The sequence below is a fragment of the Heterodontus francisci genome, chromosome 47, assembly GCF_036365525.1.
Source record: "Heterodontus francisci isolate sHetFra1 chromosome 47, sHetFra1.hap1, whole genome shotgun sequence".
NCBI classification, from domain to species: domain Eukaryota; kingdom Metazoa; phylum Chordata; class Chondrichthyes; order Heterodontiformes; family Heterodontidae; genus Heterodontus; species Heterodontus francisci.
Window position 1 is genome coordinate 5,170,651 of NC_090417.1, and position 27,329 is coordinate 5,197,979.

At 44.2% G+C, this 27,329-nt stretch overlaps 1 protein-coding gene and 1 pseudogene across 4 annotated transcripts in view; one reads left to right on the forward strand and one right to left on the reverse strand.

Annotated features, from left to right (window-relative positions):
* The window catches only part of LOC137357103 (methylcytosine dioxygenase tet3-like), a 423,938-nt gene that overhangs the window by 177,337 nt on the left and 219,272 nt on the right, over window positions 1-27,329 (forward strand). The gene's annotated exons all lie outside the window — the stretch shown is intronic.
* Window positions 2,060-2,187, reverse strand: LOC137357277 (U2 spliceosomal RNA; annotated as a pseudogene).

The window sequence follows — 27,329 nt, forward strand, 5'->3', positions numbered from 1 at the left end:
CGCTGCGCTCCGTCTGCAGGTTTACTGAAGACATCGTGCAGTTTGGCATCTTCAACTGTTTCCATTAGGAATCTGGACGTAGCGTCCAGTTTGCTGTCGTCACTGCCAGATCGTCCAGCCGCATCGATGATGCAGTTGAAGTCACCGCCTAGGATGACCGGCCTGGACGTCGCCAGCAGCAGTGGGAGCTGATGGAAGACGGTCAGCCGCTCGCTGCGTTGTACCGGGGCGTACACGTTGATCAACCGGAGCGGAGCGTTGTTGTACATCACGTCTGCTACGAGGAGGCGACCGCCCACCACCTCCTTAACTTCGGAGATGGTGAAGTTACCTCCCCGCAGCAGAATACCCAGGCCGGAGGAACGGCAATCATTACCCCCCGACCAGATCGATGGCCTGTGGGACCACCATCGCGACCACTGCCGAGGTGTGGTATTCCACACTCCTGCAGAAACAGTAGGTCAGCTTTGACCTTGGCAAGGTAATCCAAGGTTGAAACACATCGCGTAGTAGATTTAATGCTACGCACATTAATGGAAGCAATTCTTAGACCCATTTTTAAAAAGTTATTTGTTGCTTCCCATACCATTTGTCCTCGCTAGTCCCAGTCCTTCGGGATGTTCCTGCATACCCATCGTGTGCGCAAGCAGTTTCATGTTGGTTGGGCTCAGAAACCCCTCCTGCTTTTTCATGCAGTGTTTGTTCCGCTCGGGTGACATTGGGGGGTCTTGTAGGCAGAGGGGATTGGGTTGTCCTCAGCTGCTTCCATCTGTTCCTCCTCGGAAACATCACTGCTCCCGGCTTCCCGGAGTTCAGGTGCGCCAGACGTGTCTTTGCTCCCGGTGTCCCGGAGCTGAGATGCGTTGGCCACGTCGTTACGTGTGGCGCATTGGGGTTGGGGCACGCCGGGCCCATCACAGCTTCCAGTGCCCGGGGGCTGGGATGCTTTATCATCCATCTCTGAGTTCTGCCGCCTCTTTTGAAGGGGCTGTCATTCCAGCATTCCCCCGTCCAGTGAAGAGGAGTTGTTGCAGTCTGATTCAGAAGATAGCCTCCTCTTGCCACTGGCTTTGGGGTATTTTTTCTTTGCAGTTTTCCTCTGGACCACTTGCCACTGACCTGTTTGTCCATCTGCTGCCTCCTCCTCCATTGATTCTGTCTGTGGAGGAGGGGTTTCCAGGCGCTGGGTCGGTGCTGGGTCGCTGGTTTCAGCTGCCTCCCCTTCCTTCTCAGGTTGAAGTTCCTCACTGCGGAGAAGGATGCTGGTCTCCTTTCCAACAGCGGACGCCTTCGTCGAACCATCTCCCGGCTTTTCCTTGGGCCTTGCCGCTTGAGCATAACTGAGGCAGCATTTGGGGCAGGTTTTGTAGAGATGGCCTGCCGCACCGCACAAGTTGCAACCCTTAGCCTGCTTACAGTCCTTGGTCTGATGGCCTTCCTCCTTGCAGTTCTTGCAAACAACCGTGCTGCAGTTGGCTGCCATGTGACCAGATTTGCCACAGGTGCGGCAAACTCTGGGCTGCCCAGCGTAGACCAAGAAGCCTCGACTTCCCCCGATAGCGAAGCTGGAGGGAGGGTGGATGATGGCACCACTGGGATCTACCTTCAAGGTCACCTTGACCTGCCGCTTGCTGGTCCAAATCCCAAAGAGATCCTTGACATCAGTGCTGCTGCCGGCCACCTCGACGTACCTGGCGAGAAAGGTGAGTACATCCACCACCAGAACATGGGGGTTGTGGAGGTGAATCGTCACCACCCGGTCCCGTTGTGACGGAAGCGTGAAGAGCGGCTCCGCTGTGAGGATCGACAGTGGCACCCGGTCCCCTTTCTCCTTGAACGCCTTCAGGAACTTGATGCATCCCGCCACGTTCTAGAACGTCACGTCGAAGTATCCACTGCTGGGGAAATCCTGCAGGCAGAAGAGGTCCGTCGCTTGAAATCCGCAGCAATCAAAGAGAATTTTCTTGATGAAGAAGGTGCGATCGACCGGTGCATCTCCTTCCTTGTCCTTCACGACCACCCGAACGGTGTTGCGCACTCCCTGGCCCGAAGCTCGAAAATTGGTTTTCGCCATTTTACTCAAAGCTTCCCCAGGATCAAAAGGCAATTATCATGGTCTCTTAATCAAATAAGCACTGATAAGAACAGATACAACACTTGATCTTAGCCAAAAGGCCAAGAAGCCTGAGAGTTACCAAGGAGGTGGTCACAGAACTGTCACCTCCTTCAACAGGACCTGCAGCCTCACACCAGGGTGAGGACGGCACTGCAAGTGGCTGTCAAGGTCATTGTCGCTCTAAGCTCCTACGTGTCCGGATCCTTCAAGATGGGAGCAGGCGACATAGCGAACTTTCCATCGCTGTGTCAAGGAGGTGACGAGGCTCTGTATACAGGGAGAGGCGAGTTCATTATTTTCTCTCTAAACAGGTTTTGCTGGGATATTGGGATTGCCAGTGGTGCAGGGAGTCATCGACTCATGCATGTGGCTCTGCGGGCTCCCCATGCCAACGGGGCGAGGTTCAGGAACGGCAAAGGGTTCTATTCCATTAATGTACAGTTGGTTTGGGACCATGCACAAACCATCGTGTCAGTGAATACCCACTATCAGACAGTGCATCTCCCCTTTCGGAGAGATGGGCTACATTTAAGAGGTGCAGGCTAGCTGAAACACGTGCCAGCCATGCTTGCTGCTCGGCCCCCTGAAAAGTGTTCAGCCTGTCAGTCAACCAGCAGCCTAGCTTGGCTGAATGCGACAATCATGCAGATGACCTGTTTGCATGCTGCCTGTCTCAATGGGACTGGGCATGGGCAGATCACGACCCCCACAATGGGAGGAAATCAATTTTTAGTCAGTCATATGGGACTCCGTTCCATTGGTAATAGTTTGGAGGGCTCTACGTGTTCACGTAAAGGCAATGCTGGAAACTGGTATTTTTGTTAATTATTTTATAATGTTTTGGAAACATTTTGACTTTTTTAATTGCTCCAATCTACTGTGTAATATTTTAGCAGTACAAACTGTTCTGCAATGTTTAAGAGACAAGGGGATGGAAGTTCTTTTCGGCTCACTTTTAGTCTTGAAATGAAGCACAAGCCTGAACTGGGAGGCCTGTGGCCTCCAGCCTCATTTATATTATTTGGGTGAGCTGCAACGCTTGTCATTCCTTCACGGACAGCTCATCCATTTGAACAGGATCAATGTTGAGCTGCTTTCCTAGATGGCAGTGGCTCAAGTTAAGCTCTGGGGTTGGGGTGGAGCAGCAATGGGAAGGCAGTTGGAGCTACTCTGAAGTCAGGGGAGCACTGCTGTTCCTCCTGATTCCACAAGAACAATTTGAACTTTCCTTTTCTGCTTAGAGGTGTTTTGATAGCTACTTATATCAGGCAGTAAAATAAGTCCTGATATCACTTTTGATCCAATCATGTGATATAACTTGGCAATGGTTGTGCTTGTTGGAGGTCAATAATCTCAGCTCCAGGATATCACTGCAGGAGTTCCTCAGTGTAGTGTCCTCGGCCCAACCATCTTCAGCTGCTTCATCAATGACCTTCCCTCCATCCTAAGGTCAGAAGTAGGGATGTTCGGTGATGATTGCATAATGCTCAGCACCATTTATAACTCCTTAGATACTGAAGCAGTCCGTGTCCATAACAGCAAGACCTGGACAACATTCAGGCTTGGGCTGATAAGTGGCAAGTTATATTTGTGCCACACAAGTGCCAGGCAATGACCATCTCCAACAAGAGAGAATCCAGCCATCTTTGACAGCCTGTCCACCATCTACAAGGCACAAGTCGGAGTGTGATGGAATACTGTCCACTTGCCTGGATGAGTGCAGCTCCAACAACACTCAAGAAGCACCCCTTCCGCCACCTTCAACATTCACTTCCTCCACCACCACGGTGGCAGCCATGTGTACCATCTACAAGATGCACTACAGCAACTCACCAAGCTGCTTGGGCAGCACCTTCCAAACTCGCGATCTCTACCATCTGGAAGGACAAGGGCAGAAGATGCACTGAGCACCACTACCTTCAAGTTACCCTCCAAGCCGCACACTATCCTGACTTGGAACTATATTGCCATTCCTTCACTGTCGCTGGGTCAAAATCCTGCAACTCCCTTCCTAACAGCACTGTGGGTGTACCTACACCACATGGATTGCAGCAGTTCAAGAAGGCAGCTCATCACCACCTTCTTGAGGGCAATTAGAGATGGGCAATAAATGCTGGCCTAGACAGTTATGCTCACATCCTGTGAAAGAATTTAAAAAACTACATGGTACTTTGCAGCGCTCTGCCATCTATTTGAAACTTTAATGCAGTGTCACTTTCTTTCAAATTCCAATATGTAAACAGAGAGAGGAATTTTCTGAGCATGTACTGGTGTCGGGGAATGTTACCAACCACCATAAATATCTGTCCATTCATTTTAATGAAAGGAAAAATAGTGGCAGTGGGCGATGTGCCTCACCACTCAGAAAATTGCTCCCATTGTAGCAACCTGAAAGGGTTAGAAAGCACTGTTGGGTATATTTTCCTCTATCAGTTAGTTTTAGAAGAAAAATATACAGCACTTTCAAGTGGGGAAATATGGCCCAAGTTTCCATGATTCAACAATGTCCGACTGATGTAAGATAGCTGGGTATACAGTGGAGGGGGAAGAAAATAGTCAGGTCCCAGCCCAGGCTGTTAGTTTTCTTGGGGCTAGGATTGGGAAGAACATATAGCTAACCTCAGTCATGGCCCTTCACATCAGAGAGGTGGGGCCAAAGGGAAAGAGTTCCCATGTTTTGGAATTTTCACAACTCTGGCCTCACTAATATCCAGCACCCTGGATGTGCGAATGAACCAAGTGAATCAGTTGCTGGAGCAGGGGAAGTGGGGCCAATGTGAAGGTCCTGGCCTGGACCTATATATAAAAAATGCACCATTTTGCCATTGAAATCAGCCCCTTCATAAAGGGGGCTTATTGGGTCTACTGAAATAAATAATCATGCCATTGGTGCTGCTTGTTTCATCCATGGAAGACTTTTTCCATTTATCTGATGGGAACCCAAGATGTACCTGTACTAGCGCAGGTGTTTGCTACTGCCATCTTAGTGAGATGACCTCCCCATAACACTGGATAATAGTGGAGTCAGGAGCTGAAGTAACTGGCATTTCATCTGCTGTCCTTCTGCTGGTAGAACTGACCGCGGAGTTTGCAGGGCACTTGTTTTACAAATCTAATATGATGAAATTAACAAAGGAAAATATACTCTTAATTTCTAGATCATCAATAATATATTCTAAAATATGCTTTTCGGTACTAATACAAATCAGAAGTGTGCTTCATACTTCACTCTCATGGTTAATAATGTCTCTCAACCCAAGGATTTTTTGTCTTGTAAAACACTGAAGACTTTGAATTATGCAAAAGGGTTGCTATTTTTACTAAATGTTATTATATATAACTTAAGGTTGGGTAGGAACATTTCAACTGCTGACAGTAAGTGATCTAATGGAGATACTGAGTGATGACTACAACTGTACGTAGGTTATTACACACTGCGTAAGGACGTTGTGATTGGCCCAGCCTTGAGGTGGGGAAATCCCCCTTCTGTACTGTGGCAACCATGAATGTGAAGAAAGGAAAATGCTGACAATAATGAGGATAATTCAACCGTTCAATAATGGCTGCAAAGTCTCAGTCAATTCCAAACTCAAATAATTACTGTAACCTCAATAATATGATGCTTTGACTGTATATACATTTGAAATCATGAACATTAAAGGGGAAGAAAGGCCACCTCTTCACTTTCCTGTGTGTTAATGAACTCGGGGGCGCTTGAAATGAGTCACAACCTATGATGGAGCACATGGCGACATCTTTACTGTTAATACCCAGGAGAACAACACAATTACTGTAACAAGGACAGCAGCCAGAAATCTGAATTTGTGAATCATACACTTGTGATAACAGGTTTCAAAGGAACAAATGATGATGAAGGTCACTATTGGAAGATCGTATTTGCTGCAGGAGTGAATATAAAGCAGTTCAATATTCTGGTATTCTATACATCATTAATATACTGCCATTTCCTTTTTAATTGTTTCCCGGCTTCGTGAGAACCAATTTTTTCCCCAAAAACTATTGATGTTAGTGGCACCATAAATATTGCCTGGATTATTCAAAAAGAGTGATCAGTAGAAAATAGCTCCTTGCTGTTTTACTCCTTTGAGAAGCTCATGTATCTGAGAACTTTCCAAACAAAGCATTCTTTTCATCCTTTTCTCTCACACCACTGGGTAAGTACTTCAATTTGTGAAATTTACATTTTATCTTAATTTTTTCAATGTTTTTTTCACAGCAGTTCAGTCATTTAACTTTTTAGCTTTAGGATACAATTTAATGTCATAGTCAATTTTTCTCAGTTTTCTGGCTATGAATTGAGAATTATCAAAAAAATGTATTTTCATAATTATAAATTATTTAATACAATTACCTTGATTTCATTATCAACTGTTCAAAAGTGGTCTTGACATAAGATATAGTTCACAACAGAGGTATGCACGGTTCGTTTCTAATGACGTTTTTACAATGTAAGTCACTGAACAAGAAATAAAGACAAAACACACACTGAAGATTTTTGTTTCTCAGTATGTATTTCCAGGAATACTCAAGACTGATATTCGGAAATGAAATTACTCAGTTTCATTGTTACCTCATCTAGATCATTTTTTCCAATGTTCGGACTTATGTAGTATTTGCACATCATTCAAAAATTCTGAAGTAACAAAATATTCTTTTTTTAATGTTCATTTGGAAAATATGGCAGATGAAAAATTTATCGGTCTTAAATTTCTGTAACATTTAATTATGAAACTGAAAATGCTGAGTTATTTTTTTAAATGGTCGCTGTAATTAGGCAGAAAATGGCTACCTACAACATTCTGTACCTAAATGATTAAAGCTATTGAACAAGAAAATAAATACATGCCACAGCTACTTTCATAACTATTTGAGTGGTACAAAATGAAATTTTTCTTTCAGGTTTTCAATTGTTGCAATAAAGCTGCTATTCTATAAAACTGAAAATGATCTAAAACTGCTCTTGAATTCTAGTCTAGCCACTATAGATGGAGTTGATTTTAATCTGACCCTCCAGTGGAAATGGGCAGTTGGAAAAAAGCAGATTATTTACGCACTCAAACTCAACCATTTCTGTTTTTAACCTGCAGAGTTTTGCAGGTGAATGAGGTGCCAACATAAAGTAGCAAGGAGACATGTAAATTTATGCAATTTAAGGTTCTATTCCATCTTTAAGATCCTGATACAATTTTAACTGGAGCCTAACCTGGTGGCTTTCCCGCTCGACAGAAACAAGCCTGAAGACAGGTGTGTCAGGTAAATCTAAGACTTTCCCTATTGGGGCTTGGAGAAGCAGGAATCCTCCTCCATACTCACAAGAAAAGTTGTGGCTTCCCTGTCTCAGACTCTCACCCCTCCCCTTTTCACTCTCACGAGACCCTCCTGAAACCCCCTCACCACAACAACTGAACAAGGTGATCCCTTCAAGGGTAAGTGCTGATCAGGAAGAGTTTGGGGATGGAGAGGGGGAAATGAGATCTGGATCTGGAGTAGTTATTGGGCGAGAAATTAGAATTATTTGCAACCATTTTCTGGGCACTCAAAGTGCCCTTAGAGGTCCAAAATAGCGACCGCAGAGCACATGTTCATTTTTGGGGCAAATTGTGTCGGTCACCATATTTTGAGGGTGTAAGTGCGCACACAGTCCGCCGAAAATATGCAGAGCAAGCAGTAGTGTGCAATGTTGATTTGAGTTCAGTGGTACCATTTTGAAGCTCAACGTTCCAGCTAACACCATCTCTGAACCTTGCACAGTTGAACATGTATTCTGCAGCAATAAGGACCCTCTCCTCCAACACTATTTAAAAGGTTTATCAACTACTTAGAGGTTAGTTGCTGGTTTGTTTTTCCTGACTGTTGCTCGATTCTACATTTGATCATTGCTTTCTATGATTGTTAAAGTTGCGAAAGTCAACAGGGAGTTATGTGGCAAGTACTGAAGGAGTTTTTGCTGACTTCAAGGCTTCTCCACAGCTTCTTCGAGACAGAGTTGCACGAGTAGAGATTCCCCTTGGAATACAGCATGATTTTGAAAATGAACAGAAGTCATGGAGAGCAGAACAAGCTGCTGGAGGAGGGAGGCAGAATGGCTCTCAGCAGGAGGCCACTCGGGTTGTTCAGGGAGCAATTCTCCGACCTGAACCTTAGCGAGGAACAATGTGAAAGACATCGGCGCCTCAGTAATCTGCCACCTGCTGCAGCTACAAATGTAAATATACAGCAGGGCACAGACTGCATTGCCAGTGACTGTGAACGTGATCGTAGAGATGAACTTTTATGTGTCTGACTCCTTCCAGATGGAGCTGGAGATATTTGCAACAGCTCATATTTTGCCAACCGTTGCTGTGTAAGGGTGGTCAGTTGAGGGTTTCCACTTAATGAGAGACAACTACATTTCATTCTCTCTTGTCAAAGAGAAGCAGACGGAGCGAGCACACAGCTGCATTAGGATTGCATTATCGTGATGCCTTCATTCTGCGGCAGTCCATTGTGCTAGTTACATTTCAACCACCACGGCAAACCAAAAGGTGGCTACTGGACGACAAGGGCTATCCATTAACAATTTAGCTGATGACCCTGGTGTGCAACCCATGTCACGTGTGCAGCATGCATATAATAAAAGCCATGCTGCCACATGAAATATTATAGAGAATACCACTGGTGTGTTGAAACAATGCTTCCATTGACTGGACCATTCTAAAGGAACCCTGCAGTACTCAGCAGAATGGGTTTCAAGATTTGTGGTAGTCTGCTGCATGCTGCACAACCTCAACATCATGAGGGTACAGCCCTTGCTATCAGGTATGCGGTGAGTAGCAGAGGAGCAGGAAGGGAGACAGCCCCTTCCAGCCTGGGATGTCAGAAAAGAACTCATCTGAGTGCGATACCAGCAACCAGCACCTCAATTCCCCATTCACCTACAGTCCCGCACCTTGCATTCCCTTTGTCACTGACCATCACAGCATCCGCTTGGCCACAACACAAAGGTAAAAGCCACCACAAAATAAACATTCCAGACCAAATTTTTAAATGAAATCATGCCATATTGCATACAACAGTCGATAATCACCCTTGTCCATTCCTTTAGTGCTTGTCTTCTGCATGCCTTTCCCTGTCTTCGGGCTGCTACGCACTGCGAACCCCATAGCTGCAGCATGGTTGGCGGAAGGCCGCTGACCTTCAATGAAGAATTCAGCAGATTGCCCTGGAGGATGACCTTGAGCAGCTCTGGGCATAGAAGGCACACTGCACCATCCCGGCATGCGTGGCAGCAATTCGGGCCTGCTGACTGACAGACAACAGCAAGAGCCTTGCAGAGTGACAGGGGTGGGAGGATGAATGTCGTCTTCCTGAGAGTGGACAGCAGGTTTATGCTCCATGGAGCCACTGCCACTTCCCTGTGGTGGCACCGCAATCCTAATAATCTGTTGGAAGACAGATAGCTTTACTGCTGTAACACATTGTAAACTCCTTTGCACACTGTAATCCACAGCCACGATGGCAGCAAGCTGACCTTGCATGACAGCAGTCTGAGCTTCCATTGCAACACGCAAACATTGGGTGGCTACAATGGAATTTGCAACATCAGCAGTCAGACTCTGCATTGTGGTTGGGTCCACAAGTGTGCGAACTGAGTTGGCCACTACTTACATGCTGCAAAGGATGGGCTCCAAGTTTTGTGCAAAGCTCTCTGCCAAGTTGGTGCCAGACTCCTGCATGCTCCTCGACATTGACTGCAGGCTTTCTGTGCACCAAGCATTTTATTGTGTGTACCCATTTAAATGTTCATCTGAACACTCTGCAGCAGAACTCATATACAACCTCGCCCTATGGCAAGCTGGCACCTGAGCTATCCTTGCCTCCTGCCCAGTGTCTCATCAGGTGCAGATCCCACATCTATGCTAAATTACGCGCAGTGTCAGTATCTGAGCTGGTCGCTGCGAGTGTGAATCAAGGGACAGTGCGTCTTCTTCATTACTTTCTTCTTGCTGTTCCTCCACTGGCTGGCCATGTTGCACTCATTAGGTATATAAAAGGATAATGGCACAGCGTAAGGTTGTGGTGTGGAGAATGGAGAAGTAAGAGGTTCATGCTTACACTATCAGCACCCTGTAAATCAGAAGAGAGTGTTGAATGAACGGGAGATGGGATGTGAGAAAGAGAATTAGGTATAGGGTACGGTCATCTTGAATGGTTTCAGTAGTGCCAGTGGTCAAAGCCTCATCAATGGTCCCAATATTGGAGACTAGTCTCCACCAGGGGGGTTAGAACATGCAGACATGTCTGTCCCCTTCCAGTTAGTTCCTGCTACCTCCAGTTGTGTGCCACTTTGTCCTGCAAGGGAGGGGGAAGTGCATCAGTGAGTGCCGTGCAATCTGTTCAGGTGATGTGGCTGACATGACTGAATAGCTGGTAATGTGTGCAACCTGTAAGATGTGGGTGTGAAGCTTGCAGTGGTATGAAGTGAGGTTGTGGCAAAGCATAAGTATGCCAAGTATGAGTCCTGATTGATAGAGACTGTTGGTAGGTGAGTGATGGAGGTTGTATATTGAGTAGTTTAAAATTGAGCAATGGTATATCTTCATCACTGTCTTCTTGCTGTGCCTCCACTGCCTGGTTAGGTTACACTTCTTGGGTATCTGAAATGGGAAAGGCAGAAAGGTAAGGGTAAGCACCATCTGCAGCTTGTATAGCAGAAGAGTGTGGGATGAGGGTAAGGTGGGATATGAGGAGGATGGTTAAATAGGAGGATACCATCATCTTCAGTGGTTTCAGCCCTGCTGCTGGCCACAGGCTCAGTAATGGGTCGCCCAATAATGGTCGGTACCGTCTGCTCCATTGGGTTTAGGACATTCATGAGCACCTGTCCTCCTCCAGTTAGCTCCTTCTGCCTCCAGTTGTGCACCACCTTGTCCTTCAAGAGAGGGAAATGTGTCAGTGAATGATGAGCAAACTGTTTGCTTGATGTGTCTGTCATGACTGAATAGCTGGCAGTGTGTGTATACCTTTTGCCACTTTATTGCTTCTTTTACATTTGCAATGCGCTAATGTCTTCACACTTCTGTGTCAGTCTCCAATTTGCTGCTTTGCCACTGGTGGTATGTTCTTCTTCCTCAATCACAAGTGTCTCAAAGATGCAGTCCATTCATAGTTTATAGCTGCGATTTATTTTACCTAGTGATTGTAATGGCGTTTGGAAAAAGTTTACCATCGACTATCCTGTAGCTCAAATTATTTTCCACAACTGGAAAGTAGAGTCAGTAGCCAAAATTATTGAAATGGAGAGTTATCAGAAAATTAGAACTTGGGGATTTAACAATAAACATGCTAATACTTATAGCACAAATGCTGAAGCAAGTAATTAAAAGGAAGAATTGACTTGACCAGGCAGCTAAAGTCAGCAAAAGATCTTACAAGCTAAAATAATGAATTTAAAATTTTGAAATGTTGTGTAAAAGGGAAAATAATATAAAATACTGTAAATAACAAGTGCTGCAGAGGGTTAAGCATGATCTTTTAAACCAAATGTGGAGAGTGGAAGAGAATTGTTAAATAATAGGCTGTGAGAACCTGTGATAGACAACAGCTGCATTATCAGACAGTTTGCTGCCTGTGGGTCCATTGACTTCTTTACCACTGAATAATAACAGCAGCATGAAACAGTTGGCCAATCCTGAGGGTTACCACTGATCAGAAACTTAACTGGACCAGCCATATAAATACTGTGGCGACAAGAGCAGGTCAGAGGCTGGGAACTCTGGTGAGTAACTCACTTCTTGACTCCCCAAAGTCTGTCCATCGACAAAGCATAAGTCAGGAGTGTGATGGAATACTCTCCACTTGCCTGGATGGGTGCAGCTCCAATAACACTCAAGAAGTTCGACACCATCCAGGATAAAGCAGCTTGCTAGATTGACACCCCATCCACCACCTTAAACATTCAATCCCTCCACCACAGTGGCAGCAGTGTGTAGCATATACAAGATACACTGCAGCAACTCGCCAAGCCTCCTTTGACAGCACCTTCCAAATTTGCAATCTGTATCACCTAGAAGGACATGGGCAGCAGACGCATGATAATACTACCACCAGCAAGTTCCCTTCTAAGTCACACATCATCCTTACTTAGATCTGGGTGGCGCAGTGGTTAGCACTGCAGCCTCACAGCTTCAATGACCCGGGTTCGATTCTGGGTACTACCTGTGCGAAGTTTGCAAGTTCTCCCTGTGACCGCGTGGGTTTTTGCCAGGTGCTCCGGTTTTCTCCCACAGCCAAAGACTTGCAGGTTGATAGGTAAATTGGCCATTATAAATTGCCCCTAGTATAGGTAGGTGGTAGGGGAATTGAGGGAAGGTGGGGATGTGGTAGGAATATGGGATTAATGTAGGATGAGTATAAATGGGTGGTTGATGGTCGGCACAGACTCGGTGGGCTGAAGGGCCTGTTTCAGTGCTGTATCTCTAAATAAAATAAAAATAAATCTGCATCACAGTTCCTTCACTATCGCTGGATCAAAAACCTGGAACTCTGTTCCAAACAGCACTGTGGGTGTACCTCCACCAGATGGACTGCTGGACTGCAGCAGTTCAAGAAGGTGACTGACCACCATGTTCTCAAGGGCAATTCGGAATGGGCAACAAATGCTGGCTTTGCCAGCGACACTCGCATCCCATGAAAGAAGAAAATTAATTTTGTCGGTATCCAGCAGTTTTTGATGGTGTGACTGTTGCCATTTGGGCTCTCAGACATAATGTTCTGGTCTACGTGAACTGAAGGCATTCCATTCCAACAATGTTCACTGTGTCATCAACACCCACTTTTGTGCCCACCTTTCTCATTAGTTCCTCTAAAAATGCCTTCACACAATTCTTGGCTCTGCAGCAAACACGACACAGATACGATGGGCCAAGTAGCCTCTTTCTGTGCCTTAAACTTTCTACGATTCTGCAACTGAACGCCTGAGTGAGTGGTCTGAGGCCTCGTTAAGTGCAAATCCAGCAAGTTGGAGGCAAGGAATTCGTGTGCTTCTGATCTTTCTTCCCACACGTGTGGATGTCCTCATAACAAATCAGCCAAGATTGACAGTAAAATAATGCAGACCATATTTTGATATTCTGCTGGTATAAATTGGTGCTTGCACCAGTCCCAGTGCTTTGGATCAGTTAGGGTTTCTGAATACATTGCAAATATTAGGTGAGAGCACAGAAGTCCTCGAGGCGGCCAACAACCCCAGCTTGTACACACTACTGAGTCAGCGGCGCTTGAGATGGCTTGGCCATGTGAGCCGCATGGAAGATGCCAGGATCCCCAAAGACACATTGTACAGCGAGCTCGCCACTGGTATCAGACCCACCAGCCGTCCATGTCTCCGCTTTAAAGACGTCTGCAAACGCGACATGAAATCCTGTGACATTGATCACAAGTCGTGGGAGTCAGTTGCCAGCGTTCGCCAGAGCTGGCGGACAGCCATAAAGGCGGGGCTAAAGTGTGGCGAGTCGAAGAGACTTAGCAGTTTTCAGGAAAAAAGACAGGCGCAAGGGAAGAGCCAACTGTGTAACAGCCCCGACAATCAAATTTTTCTGCAGCACCTGTGGAAGAGCCTGTCACTCTAGAATTGGTCTTTATAGCCACTCCAGGCGATGCTCCACACACCACTGACCACCTCCAGGCGCTTACCCATTGTCTCTCGAGATAAGGAGGCCAAAGAAAAAAAAGGTAAGCGAGAAGAGCATCAGCACAGTTGTAATTTAATTTTTAAAACAGGCTGCCACAAGAGGTGAAAACAAGTTGTTAATTGTATAAATAGTGAAATAAAATTAACAGGTGGTCACAAGATAAGTGAATATAGGGCTTCGTTCAAGAAGCACTATAAAATGCCTACGTCAGTGGATAGTTTAATATTATATTTCCCTGCAGTGTTCCTAAGGAACAAACACTGCAAACATTGAATGATGTTTGATCTGACAGTCTGAACAGTTAGAGTCTGGATTTTTTCTGTCACTGAAGAGAATTACAAGACAGAAAATATAAGAACTTATAAATGATTCTTCAAAACAGTGATGAACTTAACATTGCAAGTCTTGTCATTCGAGCAAAATTTAATTCCTCCTTGGGAGCAGGCTGGGAGGAACGGTAGGAAGGTGGTGGGGGGTAGAGCGCCTAACACCTATTGACTCCTCTTCCCACCCTGCACCCCCCCCCCCGCCCCCCCCCAATTAAGTCAGGGGCGGGGAAGGTTGAGGATGGCTTTCCTGTCTGGAGGCCAATTGAGGCCCTTAAGTGGCCACATAAAAGCCTCATCTTGCCGCCACTAGCAATTAACCAGCGGAGGAGGGACCCTCTGCCACGTGGGGAGGCCACCCAGTAAAACCAGGCAGCCTCTCTGTGGGCTGGTGAGGGAGGCCCTCCTGCTTGGATAATCTGTGGCCCACTGAAGACACCCTGGTGGTGAAGGCTGCCCTATGCCAACATCCCCCTCTCTCTCCTCCCCCACCCTCCCCCCCCCCCCCACCCCCTGCCAACCCCCCACCACTGCCCTCAACAACCCAGGGGTACAACTGTCGTCAGGGCCTCCAGCGCTGCTTCTGGTCCTGGGCCTACTGCAGGACCAGCAGCGGCCACTGCTCCCAGGGGTCCTGCTGGGACTGCTGAACTGCCAGTCCTCTGCTTGACCGGCAGCTCTTGGAGGAAGGGTCCCTGTCCTTAAATGGATGGGTCCCCGGTGCCGAGCAATTAACTGCCTGAGTGCCTTAAAATGCAGCTACAAGACCCCCAAACGGCCGAGGTGGTGTTGCCCTGGCCTTTCTGGCATTGGGACCCCGCTGGCTGTTTAAAATTCAGCCTTGTATATCTATTGGCACTTAAAACAATTAGGAAACTATCAGTGACTGTGACAACGAAGATGCCATAACAACTTCACTGTTCCTTAATTCAAGCATTTTCTTTTTGTGCTGAGTGTGTTTGGCAGCAGAATATTCTTCCAGTGAATTAGCCACAAATAGGAGCGCATGCCACTTTGCAAATCAAAGATATCAAGTGGCAAACGCACATGCCATGCAGCAAGGTGATTCCATTCAGTAAAACAGGTCGTACCGTAATTCAGTCACAGGCTGTACATTGTGACTGTGTCTAAAAACATGAATACCACAAGCCTTCCATAATTTAAGTTGGATATGTGATCTTGATGAATGGTCATGAATTATTTTATTTTTATCCCAATTTAGATCAAACTATTAATTTTATTGACCAACTTTAATATTTAATTACCTGCTTTGATTTTAAAGAAGTTGGACCTTGTCTTGTCTGTCGGATCATGAATTGTGGTTGCAAGACTATTACAGGTCACTACCACTTAATTAGATGATGATTCTGTCTTATAATCGCATTACTGATCAGAAATGATCTCGCTTAATAAACACTAGGAAATGGAGTGTTATGGTAAGGCTACATATATATTCTGTTTGTGTTAACTAGTAACTGTGAATTATCATACTATTACTGCGAACACCGCAACATCTTACATTCATACAGCACCTTTTCATGTACAAAACATCCCACGACTCTTCATATAGGCATAACAACAACTACTTGCAGTTATATAATACTTCAAAGTAGTAAAATGCCCAAGGTGCTTCACAGGAGCATTATCAAATCAGATCTGATGCTGAGCCACCAAAGGAGATATTAGGGTACATGACCAAAAGCTTGGTCAAGGAGCTGATTTTAAGGAGCACCTTAACTGAAGAGGGCGAGAAAGAGAGAGAAGTTTAAGAGAATTCCAGAGCTTAGGGTCTAGGTAACTGAAAGCATGGCCACCAATGGTGCAGCGATTAAAATAGGAGATTCAGAAGAGGCCAGAATTGGAGGAGTGCAGAGATCTTGGAGTATTGTAGGGCTGCAGGAGGTTACAGAGAAAGGGAGGGGAGATGCCATGGAGGAAGTTGAAAACAAGGATGAGAATTTTAAAATTTTTAGAGTTGCCAGACTGGGAGTCAGTGTAGGTCAGTGAGTACTGGGGTGATGTGTGAACGGGACTGGGTATGAGTTGGGATACAAGCAGTAGAGTTTTAGATGAGCTCAAGTTTATGGAAGGTGGAAGATGGCTAAGGTGAAACAAACACTGAGCCAAAGAAGGAAACAATAGAAGGGATCAAATAAATAGATTTTAAGGGAAGCATTCAAGGAAAAGGGGATTGTGGAGAGGCAGAGGTATGTGATGAGGAAATTCCAGAGTGTCAGGCCTAAGTGACTGATTGCTCGGCTACCAATGGCTGGTGTTTTGATGGTGCTTTTTAAATTTTTGCTATGTATTTTTTTGAGGAGTCGTGTGTTTTAGAATTATGGACATTGTTTTATTTGGGATTCCATGGATGTTTTTTTCACTGGGGTCATTGAAAGGACATTGAGAGGTCTTGTTGGAAAATAACATTTACTGGAAGTCACCTGTCTTCAGATAAATACCCAGCAGGGGCCTTTTGACTTAGGAACATAGGAGCAGGAGTAGGCCATTCAGCCCATCGAGACTGCTCTGCCATTCAATACAATCGTGGTTGATCATCAATTTCAATGCCTTTTTCTCACACTATCCCCATATCCCTTTATTTCATCAGTATTTAGAAATCTGTCAATCTCTGCTTTTAAATGTACTCAATGACTGAGCTTCCACAGCCCTCTGGGGTAGAGAATTCCAAAGATTCACAACCCTCTGAGTAAAGAAATTTCTCCTCATCTTGGTCCGAAGTGGTTTCCCCCTTAATTTGAAATTGTGTCCCCTGGTTCTGGACTCCCCAGCCAGGGAAACATCTTAGCTGCATCTACCCTGTCTATCCCTTTAAGTATTTTGTAAGTTTCAATGAGATCACCTCTCATTCTTCACCAATTCTGGTGAACCTTCGTTGCACTCCCTCTATGGCAATAATATCCTTCCTAAGGTAAGGGGACCAAAGCTGCACACACTACTGCAGGTGCAGTCTGTCTAAGATTCTGTACAATTGAAGCAAAACTTTGCTACTCCTGTACTCAAATCCTCTTGTGATAAAGGTTAACATACCATTAGCCTTCCTAATTCTTGCTGCACCTGCATATTAGCTTTCAGTGACTTATTGACGAGGACACCCAGGTCCCTTTTGTACATCTACATTTTCTAATCTCTTTAAGAAATACTCTGCACATCTATTCCTCCTATCAAAATGGATAACCTTACATTTTTCCACATTATATTCCATCTGCCACATTCTTGCCTACTCACTAAGTCTGTCCCGATCCCCTTGAAGCCACTTTGCATCTTCCTCACAACACACATTCCCACCTAGTTTTGCGAACTTTGGTCCCCACATCCAAATCATTGATATATATTGTGAAAAGCTGGGGCCGAAGTGCTGATCCTTGCAGTACCCCACTAGTCACAGCCTGCTTATGCGAGAATGATCCGTTTATTAATTCTCTCTGTTTTCTGCCTGTTAACCAATCCTTAATCCATCCCAGTATATTACCTCTTATCCATGTACTTTAATTTTGTCAACCAACCTCCTATGGGGGACTTTATCAAAAGCCTTCTGAAAATCCAAGTATACCACATCCACCGGCTCCCCTTTATCAATTCTGTTAGTAACATTCATAAAACTCCAACAGGTTCGTCAAACATGATTTCTCATTCATAAATCCATGTTGACTATGCCCAATCAGATCATTATTGTCCAAGTATCCATTTAGCATATCCTTTAGAATAGATTCTAGCATTTTCCCAACGACTGATGTAAGGCTAACAGGTCTGTAATTCCCTGTTTTCTCTCTCCCTCCCTTCTTAAATAGTGGGGTGACATTTGCGACCTTCCAATCTGCAAGAACCGCTCCAGAATCTATAAAATTTTGGAAGATGATCACCAATGCATCCACTGTCTCCACAGCTACCTCTTTCAACACTCTGGGATGCAGAATATCAGGTCTTGGGGACTTATCAACCTTCAGCCCCATTAATTTCTCCAATACAACCTTCTAACTAATACTCATTTCCTTCAATTCGTCATTCCCCATAATCCCTTGGATCTCTAATTCTGGGAGATTTTCTGTATTTTCCTCAGTGAAGACAGACACAAAGTAATCATTTAGCTTCTCTGCTATTTCTCTATTCCCCATTATAAATTCTCCTGACTCTGCCTGTAATGGACCCACATTTGTCTGAGCAAAACGTTTCCTTTTTACGTACCTATAGAAACTTTTACAGTCCGTTTTTATGTTTTTTGCTAGTTTACATTCATATTCTATTCTCCCTTTATCAGTTTCTTAGTCCTCCTTTGCTGTATTCTAAAAACCTCCATGTCTTCAGGTTTTTGACTATTTCTGGCAACTTTATAGGCCTTTTCTTTTAATCTTAGACAATCCTTAACTTCCTTTGTTAGCCACGCTTGACTGCCTTTACTTTTGAGGTTTTTATGCCTTGAAGGAATGTATAGTTTCTCTAAACAATGTAATATTCTTTGAAGACTATCCATTGTCGATGCACTGTCATACCTTTTAATGTATTTTCCCAATCCACCTCAGCCAATTTGCCCCTCATACCTACATGATTTTCTTTGTTCAAATTTAGCAGCCTGGCTTCAGATTGAATTACCTCACTTTCAAAGATGATGTAAAATTCTATCATATTATGGTCACTCATCCCTAAAGGTTCTTTTACAACAAGATTATTAATTAGTCTTTTCTCATTACATAATACTAGATCTAAACTGGCCTGTTCTCTAGTCGGTTCCCCAATATACTGCTCCAGAAAGCCATCCCTAACATACTGCAGAAACCTGTCTTCCATAGCATTAGTTCTCATTAGGTTTACCCAGTCTATGAGCAGATTGAAGTTACCCATGATTACTGTATTACCCATGCTTCCTGCTTCTCTAATCTCCTGATTAATACCATACACACTCCACCACTACTGTTTGGTGGCCTATAAACAACTCCTACCAATATTTGCTGCCCCTTCCTGTTTCTTCACTCCACCCAAACAGATGCCACATTTTGTTCTTCCAATCTGAGATCCTCCCCTCCTAAGGTACTGATCTCATCCCTATTATCAGTGCAACGCCACCTCCTTTTCCTTTTTTCCTGTCCTTCCTTAATGTCGAATATCCTTGCATATTCAGTTCCCAGTCTTGGTCATCCATGTAGCCACGTTTCCATCATGGCAATTAGTTTATACCCATTGACTCTATTTATGCTTTTAAATCATCTACCTTGATGCAAATGCTGCGCGCATTCAGGTAGAGTGCCCTTAACCTTGTCTTCTTGACATTATTCTGCATTCTAAACCTAGTTGATGCTTGCCTTTGTTTTGCCTGCCTTCTAATGTCGCTTGCTACTTTTCTACCTCCTGTTGCCAGCTTTCCTTCCTTCCAATTTGAGCTACTCATCAGGTTCCCATCCCCGTGACAAGCTAGTTTAAACCCTCCCCAACAGCACTAGCAATTCTCCCAGCGAGGATATTCGTTCTGGTCCTGTTGAGGTGTACAGGTCCCAGCTGCCCCAGAACCGGTCTCAATGCCTCAGAAATCTGATGCCCTCCCTCCTACACCAATTCTCCAACCACGTGTTCAGTCGATCAATCCTTCTATTTCATTGCTCACTCGCACGTAGCACTGGGTGTAATCCTGAGATTACTGCTCTTGAGGTCCTGCTTTTTAATTTCTTCCCTCACTCCCTAAAATCATATTTCAGGACCTCATCCCTCTTCCTACCTATGTCATTGCTACCAATGTGGACCACGACCTCTGGCTGTTTTCCCTCCTCCAGAAGGATGTTCTCAATTAGGGCGGCACAGTGGCGCAGTGGTTAGCACCGCAGCCTCACAGCTCCAGGGACCCGGGTTCGATTCCAGGTACTGCCTGTGTGGAGTTTGCAAGTTCTCCCTGTGTCTGCGTGGGTTTTCTCCGGGTGCTCCGGTTTCCTCCCACAAGCCAAAAGACTTGCAGGTTGATAGGTAAATTGGCCATTATAAATTGTCACTAGTGTAGGTAGGTGGTAGGGAAATATAGGGACAGGTGGGGATGTTTGGTAGGAATATGGGATTAGTGTAGGATTAGTATAAATGGGTGGTTGATGTTCGGCACAGACTCGGTGGGCCGAAGGGCCTGTTTCAGTGCTGTATCTCTCTAATCTAAACTGCTCCATGAGATCCTTGACTCTGGCACCAGGCAGGCAACATACCATTCTGGAGTCATGTTTACTGCTGCAGAAACGCCTGTCTGATCCCCTATTGAATCCCCTATCACTATTGTTCTGCCACTCTTTTTCCTACCCTCCTGTGCAACTGAGCTACCAGTGGTGCCACGGACTTTGCTCTGGCTGCACTCCCCTGAGGAACCATCGCCCTCACCAGTATCCAAAATGGAAAACCAATTAGCAAGCAAGAAAGACTCAGGGGACTCCTGCAGTGCCTGCCTGGTTCTCCTAGACTGCCTGGCAATCACCCATTCCCTTTCTGCCTGCATGCTCCTAACCTGTGGTGTGACCACCTCCCTAAACGTGGGGGAGATGTTTCCAGAGAAGTGACAGACCAAGATTTATAGGGGTCAGAAGGTTTGAATCTTGAGATATTGTTTTTGGTTTCGCTTTTGACAGTGTGTTGGGGTGTGAACTGTTTTGAAGGCAATTGGAGAAAACCAGCCAAGAGAGCAGTCACCATCAGCACCCTCTTTCATCTCTTTGGGAACTTCCTGAGGATCAAATGTAAGAAATAGAGAAACTGATGCTGCATTTCTCCTGAAAAGTCTGACAGAAACCCCCAATGCAGCATTTCTCCTGGAAAGCCTGCCAAACTGATCTTCAACGTTGCCTGAAAAGAACTGTTCTCGAAAGATTCCAGTGACAGCCGTCGACGCGTATTTGGGACGCCAAACCAAAAAGCGACAACTGACATCTTTCCATATCTTCTCTTTTTTCCTCAAGAATCAGCAAGTATTTGGCCAAAGTATTCTTTTTCGTCTTTTATTTGTAACAACTCTAAAGGGAAAATCTCCATTTTAAGGTTAACCGGTGTGTGTGTGTGTAAAAGGTAAAAGAGAACTTTCATATTTCAATCTGTGTGTTAATGCTTTGTTTTATTGCTGATTTAGTCTTTTTTTATACTAAACTGATAACTTTGTTATTAAAGAAACCTGGTTGGTGTATGTTATTCTGGGATAAAGAATAGAGTATAAGATTGACTGCATCGGTAACTGGGTAAATATTTAAATATCTGTTGTGACCTGTGGAGAAATGGAACTAGAAAAGACTGTGAGTTCCTGCCAACACTGGGCAAAGCTGGGGGAGGGTGGTGGTGGTGTCAGAACAGAGTGTTCAGGGTGAGGGGTTGTAAAGCTGGAGGAGGCAATAGACATGGGCAGAGGTAAGGCCTTATATGAGAATTTTCAAATTAAATAAGTGGGGAGGAACATAGGAACGTGAGTAGATCAGTTAGCCCCTTGAGTCTGTTCCGCCATTCAAAGATCATGGCTGATCTGCTATCTAACTCCGTATACTCGCTTTTTCCCATATCTTTTTATACCTTTTGGATAACAAAACTCTATCAATGTCAGATTTTAACTTTTTTTAAAAATTTGTTCAAGGGATGTGGGCATTGCTGGCGAGGCCAACATTTATTGTCCATCCCTAATTGCCCTTGAGAAGGTGGTGGTGAGCTGCCTTCTTGTAATCTATGTGGTGTAGGTATACCTATGGTGCAGTTAGGGAAGGAGTTCCAGAATTTTAGATCCTGAAACAGTGAAGGAATGGCAATGTATTTCCAAGTCAGGATGGTGTAAAGGGGATATGAGGACAGTGTGGGAAAAAGGCACTGAAGTGGACGATGAGCCATGGTCATATTGAATGGTGGGGCAGGCTTGATGGGCAAAATGGTCTACTCCTGCTCCTATGTTCCTATGTGTGTGACTTCGATGGTGGTGTTCCCATGCGCCTGCTCCTCTTGTTCTTCTAGGTGTTAACAAGCATCAATTTCTATTTGCAGTGTATTCCAAACTTGTACCATCCTTTGCATGTAGAAGTGTTTCCTAATTTCACTCTTGAAAGCTCTGGATCTAATTTTCAGGTTATGCCCACTAGTCCTAGATGGTTTCTATTTACCTGATCTGTTCTCCTTAATAACTTGAAAACTTTGATTAGATCGTACCCGAACTTCTAAGTTCCAGGGAATACAACCCTAGCTTTTGTCATCTCTCCTCATAACTTAAACCTTTAAAGGTATTATTTTGGTAAGCCTTGCTTGCACTCTCTCCAAGGTCAATATATCCTTCTGTAAGGTGTGGTGTCCATAACTGCTCACAGCATTCCAACTGTAATCTAACCAGAGTTTTGTTTAGCTGAAGCATGACTTCGACCCCCTTGTATTCTCATCATCTAGATATAAAGGCCAGTATTCCATCAGCTTTTTTGATCATTTTCTGTACCTGTTTATGACATTTTAATGATCTATGTGCCTGGACCCCCAAATCTCTTTGGACCTCCACTGTTTCTAGCTTTTCACCATTTGTAAAGTATGCTGTTCTATCCTTTTTAGGTCCAAAGCAGATAACCTCATATTTGCCGACATTGAAATGCATTTGCCACAGTTTTTACCCATCCATAATCTATCAATGTCTCTTAGTAATTTTATACTTCCATTTACACTGCTTACTATCTTTGTCATGGTAAATTTGGATATGTGGCTTTCTATCCCATTATCTAAGTAGTTCATAAATACGGTGAATAGTTCAGGCCTCAATACAGATCCATGCAGGATCCCACTAGCCACATCCTGCCAATTAGAATACCTATCCATTATCTCTACTCTCTGTCTCCTGATGTTCAGCCAATTTCCGAACCAAGTAAGTAATTTGTCTTCAATTCCATGGGTGTCAACTTTGGCTAACAGTCTTTGATGAGGGACTTTATCAATACCTTCTGGAAGTCCACGTAAATAGCATCCATGAACAAGTCCCTGTGTAATACTGTAGCCACTTCTTCAAAAAAAAATGAGAAACTACCAGTGTAAACCCAAGACCATTGAACTCGGGAAAAATTTGCACACTGACACCAGTACCTCCCTAAATGAGAGTTGAATCATGCAATTTTTAAAAAATGAATGTAATACTAAGGCAGTTCTGAATATAGCATGACAGTAAAAATATCTACCGATCGGAGTGAATCACAGAACCACAGAATTGTTACAGCACAAAAGGAGGCCATTTGACCTGTTGTGTCTGCACTGGCTCTCTGAAAGAGCAATTTACCGAGTGTCACTCCCCAGCCTTCTCCCTGTAGCCCTGCACATTCTTCCTTTTCAGATAACAATCCAATTCCCTCTTGAATGCCTCAATTGAACCTGCCTTCACCACAGGCTCACAGGTAGTGCATTCCAGATCCTAACCACTTGTGAAAACGTTTTTCCTCATGTTGCTATTGCTTCTTTGGCCAATTATCTGAAATCCATAAAATAAAAAAATTACTGCAGATGCTGGGAATCTGAAAATAAAACCAAAAAGTTCTGGAAATACTCAGCAGGTCTGGCAGCATCTGTGGAGAGAGAAGCAAAGTTAATGTTTCAGGTCAGTGACCTTTCATCACAACCAGCAAAGGTTAGAAATGTAATAGGTTTTAAGCAAATAAAATGGGGTGGGCAAAAGAGAAGAAATGGGAAGGTGTTGAAGGGGCACAGGGTCACCGAGAATAACTGACAAGGAGGTCATGGAACACCTCTATCAACCTTCTCCAGGAAGGCAGTCCCAACTTCTCCAATCTATCCATGTTAACTGAAATTCCTCATCCCTGGAACTATATTCTCATGAATATTTTCTGCACTCTTTGTAATGCCTTCACATCCTTCCTAAAGTGTGGCGCTTAGAACTGAACACAATAATTCAGATGAGGCCAAACCAGTGTTCTATACAAGCATAACATAACTTCCTTGCTTTTGTACTCTATGCCCCTATTAATGAAGCCGAGGATGCTGTCGGCTTTATTAACTGCTCTCTCAACCTGTCCTGCACCTTCAATGATTTATGTGAGACACAGAGACTCGGTATGTGGTCATAGAAAAAGAAGCACTAGCTGTCAGATGGGCATGTGAAAAATTTTCTGACTGTCGTCATTGAGACAGACCATAAACCTTTAGTATCTTTGTTAGACGAAAAGGAGATTGCAAAAATGCCTCCACAAATACAAAGATTTTGTTTAAGGTTGATGAGGTATCCGTATGAGACAGTATACATCCAAGGAAAGTTGCAAACTTCAGCTGATGCGCTATGAAGGGTGACAGTAGACCATCTAACACAGAAAGATGTGAATTTTGTATGCGAGATAGAATCATATTCGCAACATACAGAACAAAATTGGCCAGCAAGCGCACACAAGTTGCAAGAAATACCTCAAGCCCATACAAGCGATGAAGAATGCATTCGCATCAGGCAGCATTGCACACAAGGGTGGCCATAAGAACGTCCAGGTGGAAGAGTATCGGAAATACTTTACCATTATCGATGACTGACTTGTTAGTTCACAATGACAGACTAGTCATTCCTAATTCTCTGAGATCAAAGGTCTTACTTAGATCATCTACACCAAGGCCATTTGGGAATAACCAAATGCAGAGAAAGGGCACAATCTTCAGTATTTTTCTATTATAATTTCAGGTTTGTTGCTTTCTATAAGAATTTTCCATGTCTCTTGTTTTCTTGTAGTCCTGGACATTCAATCCTAGCAGCAAATTTTTGGGCAATACAGGAAGCTGTGTTCTTATCTTCCTGCCCATCAGTAATTCAGCAGGTGATAATCCACACATCAATGGTGTAGATTGATATGGTGAGATTGGAAGATCTTCATTCTTCTTCAGTAAGGACGAGATGGTTCTTACACCTCTTTCTGCCTCACCATTTGACTGTGGATACCTCGGTGAACTTGAGAAGTAGAAATTCCATGTTTGTCGCAAAAACTGAGTAAAATGTTCATTTGCAAACTGTGGTCTGTTGTCTGACAATATTTAATCAGGGATACCAGTATGGTGGCCTGGAACATCTGCGAGAATAGAGAACGTGATACAGAACTATCAGATTTGCGTGATACAGAGACCAGAACAGTGTGACTCTCTGTTAACTACTCAATTTCCAGTCAGACCTTGGAAAGGGTTAGGTATGGATTTATTCATGTTGAGTGGGAAGTCATACATAAGCATGATGGATTACTTCTCAAAGTGGATAGAAGTCCCAAGATTTCATTCTACGATAACAGAAGCATTTATCAGAATTCTTCAAGGCATCTTTGTAACACAAGGTATCCCTGAAAAATATTGTCAGACAACAGACCATAGTTTGCAAATGAATATTTTACTCCGTTTTTGCGACAAAGATGGAATTTCTACATTTCACAAGTTCACCGAGGTATCCACAGTCAAATGGTGAGGCAGAAAGTGGTGTAAGGACCATTTAGTCCTTACTGAAGAGGAATGAAGCTCTTCCAATCTCACTTCTAATTTATCAATGTACAACACTGATGTGTGGATTATCACGTACAGAATTACTGATGGGCAGAAAGATAAGAACACAGCTTCCTGTATTGCCTAAAAAATTGCTACTAGGATTGTATGTCCAGAACGACGAGAAAGCAACAGAAAGGGAAAACCCTTATAGAACGCAACAAACCTGAAATTAGAATAGAAAATTTTGAGCCAGAAACTTACCCAATTTAATTAACGGTCAGAGTATGATACGTGACGTAGGAAGGGAAGGTACAGTAATCCACAGACATGAGAACTACCAGCGATCATATGTGATACACATGACTGAGGAAACATATGAAGAAATAGGAGAAATATTATCCCTATTCCCCAAAAGCAACAGCCAATCTTTCATTTGGAAGACCCAGATGAAGATGAACAAACCCAAACCGGACAGAATGCTCCAGTCCGTAATAAAGATTAACCAAGTCAGCAATCCAGACTTCCAAGGAAGACTACTGATCGCTCCAGTCAGACGAAATCTGTGAAGCCAGAGACTTTGGGGGGGGAGGGGGGGGGGGTGTGGGGAGAGAGTAGTAGATAAGTCAAGTATGCATATATGCCTGAGAAAATGTTGGCTAAAGAATTGGGGGGAGATGTCGTATCAGGATTTAAAGGGTTAATGCTGAAGACAGAGAGAGAAACTCCTCCCACTGTAAGAGTGATGATGTAACAGTCACCTGAGGTTCGGCTTGGGAGAAGAAGAGATAGCAGCATGAAGGAGGCTAGATGGGAGTGTATATCGTATTATGTAAATAATAGTTTGTAGTTGACGCTATCCTGAGTCTGAGACTTTCTCCAGAACGCCCTAGCTACACGACAAACTACAACAAAACACAACAGGCCTTAACCAAGACTTTCTATGTGGCATTTCTTCCAATCTTTGGGATGCTTCTACCCATTTGCATTCAGGTTTTTTCTGCTGCTGGAGTGGGGAGCTTGCAGCTCCAACAGAGTTTACCTCTCCAGCGGCAGGCTTTTTCTTGGTGGTGGTGATACTCTTAGGTGTTTGTCTTGCACACCAAATGACCCCAACCAGACGGCAGCCAGGGTTACAGGAAGGCAACGCTCCCTCCATGCAGCGCGGAAGATAAACAGGACATGCACAAGAAGCACGTGTGCCCGCATACCAATCTTAAAGGGACTGCGCGGTGTAACAAACAGGCCATGCACTGCATTGGGAAATTAAAGGGGAAACACTGCAGGAAGGCTAAAGTTATTCTCTGCAAGAACACCACTGCCGGGAGAGAATCCCAGTCATACAGTCTCTGTTCTGCACAGATGTGTCAGAAACATAAAACTCAATGAGGTCTGATCCACTTTTCCATTCCATAGACCAGGTCCTTGAATTGGAGTGGACCGCATTATTTGGCTTTATACATTAAAAGCAGATGACGTTTCGCTATGTTGAATTCATATTCAAAAGTGAAGAACAGACCAAAGAAAATACTGAAAAATGCCTAATTTGCAATTTTTCTTCTCCACTGAAAACAGTGATGTCATTATTGGGAACAAGTTCCATAGGTGGCAGTTGCCCTACAAAACTTGCCTAAGGTCATTGCTCATTTATAAGCCATGATTGTGTGTGCCAGCAGCTCTCCAACTGCCATAACTTTATCAAATGAGTGCCTGATAGTGCCTTCACCCAACATCTGCACATGCCCTCGCTTCCAGTAGGGATCA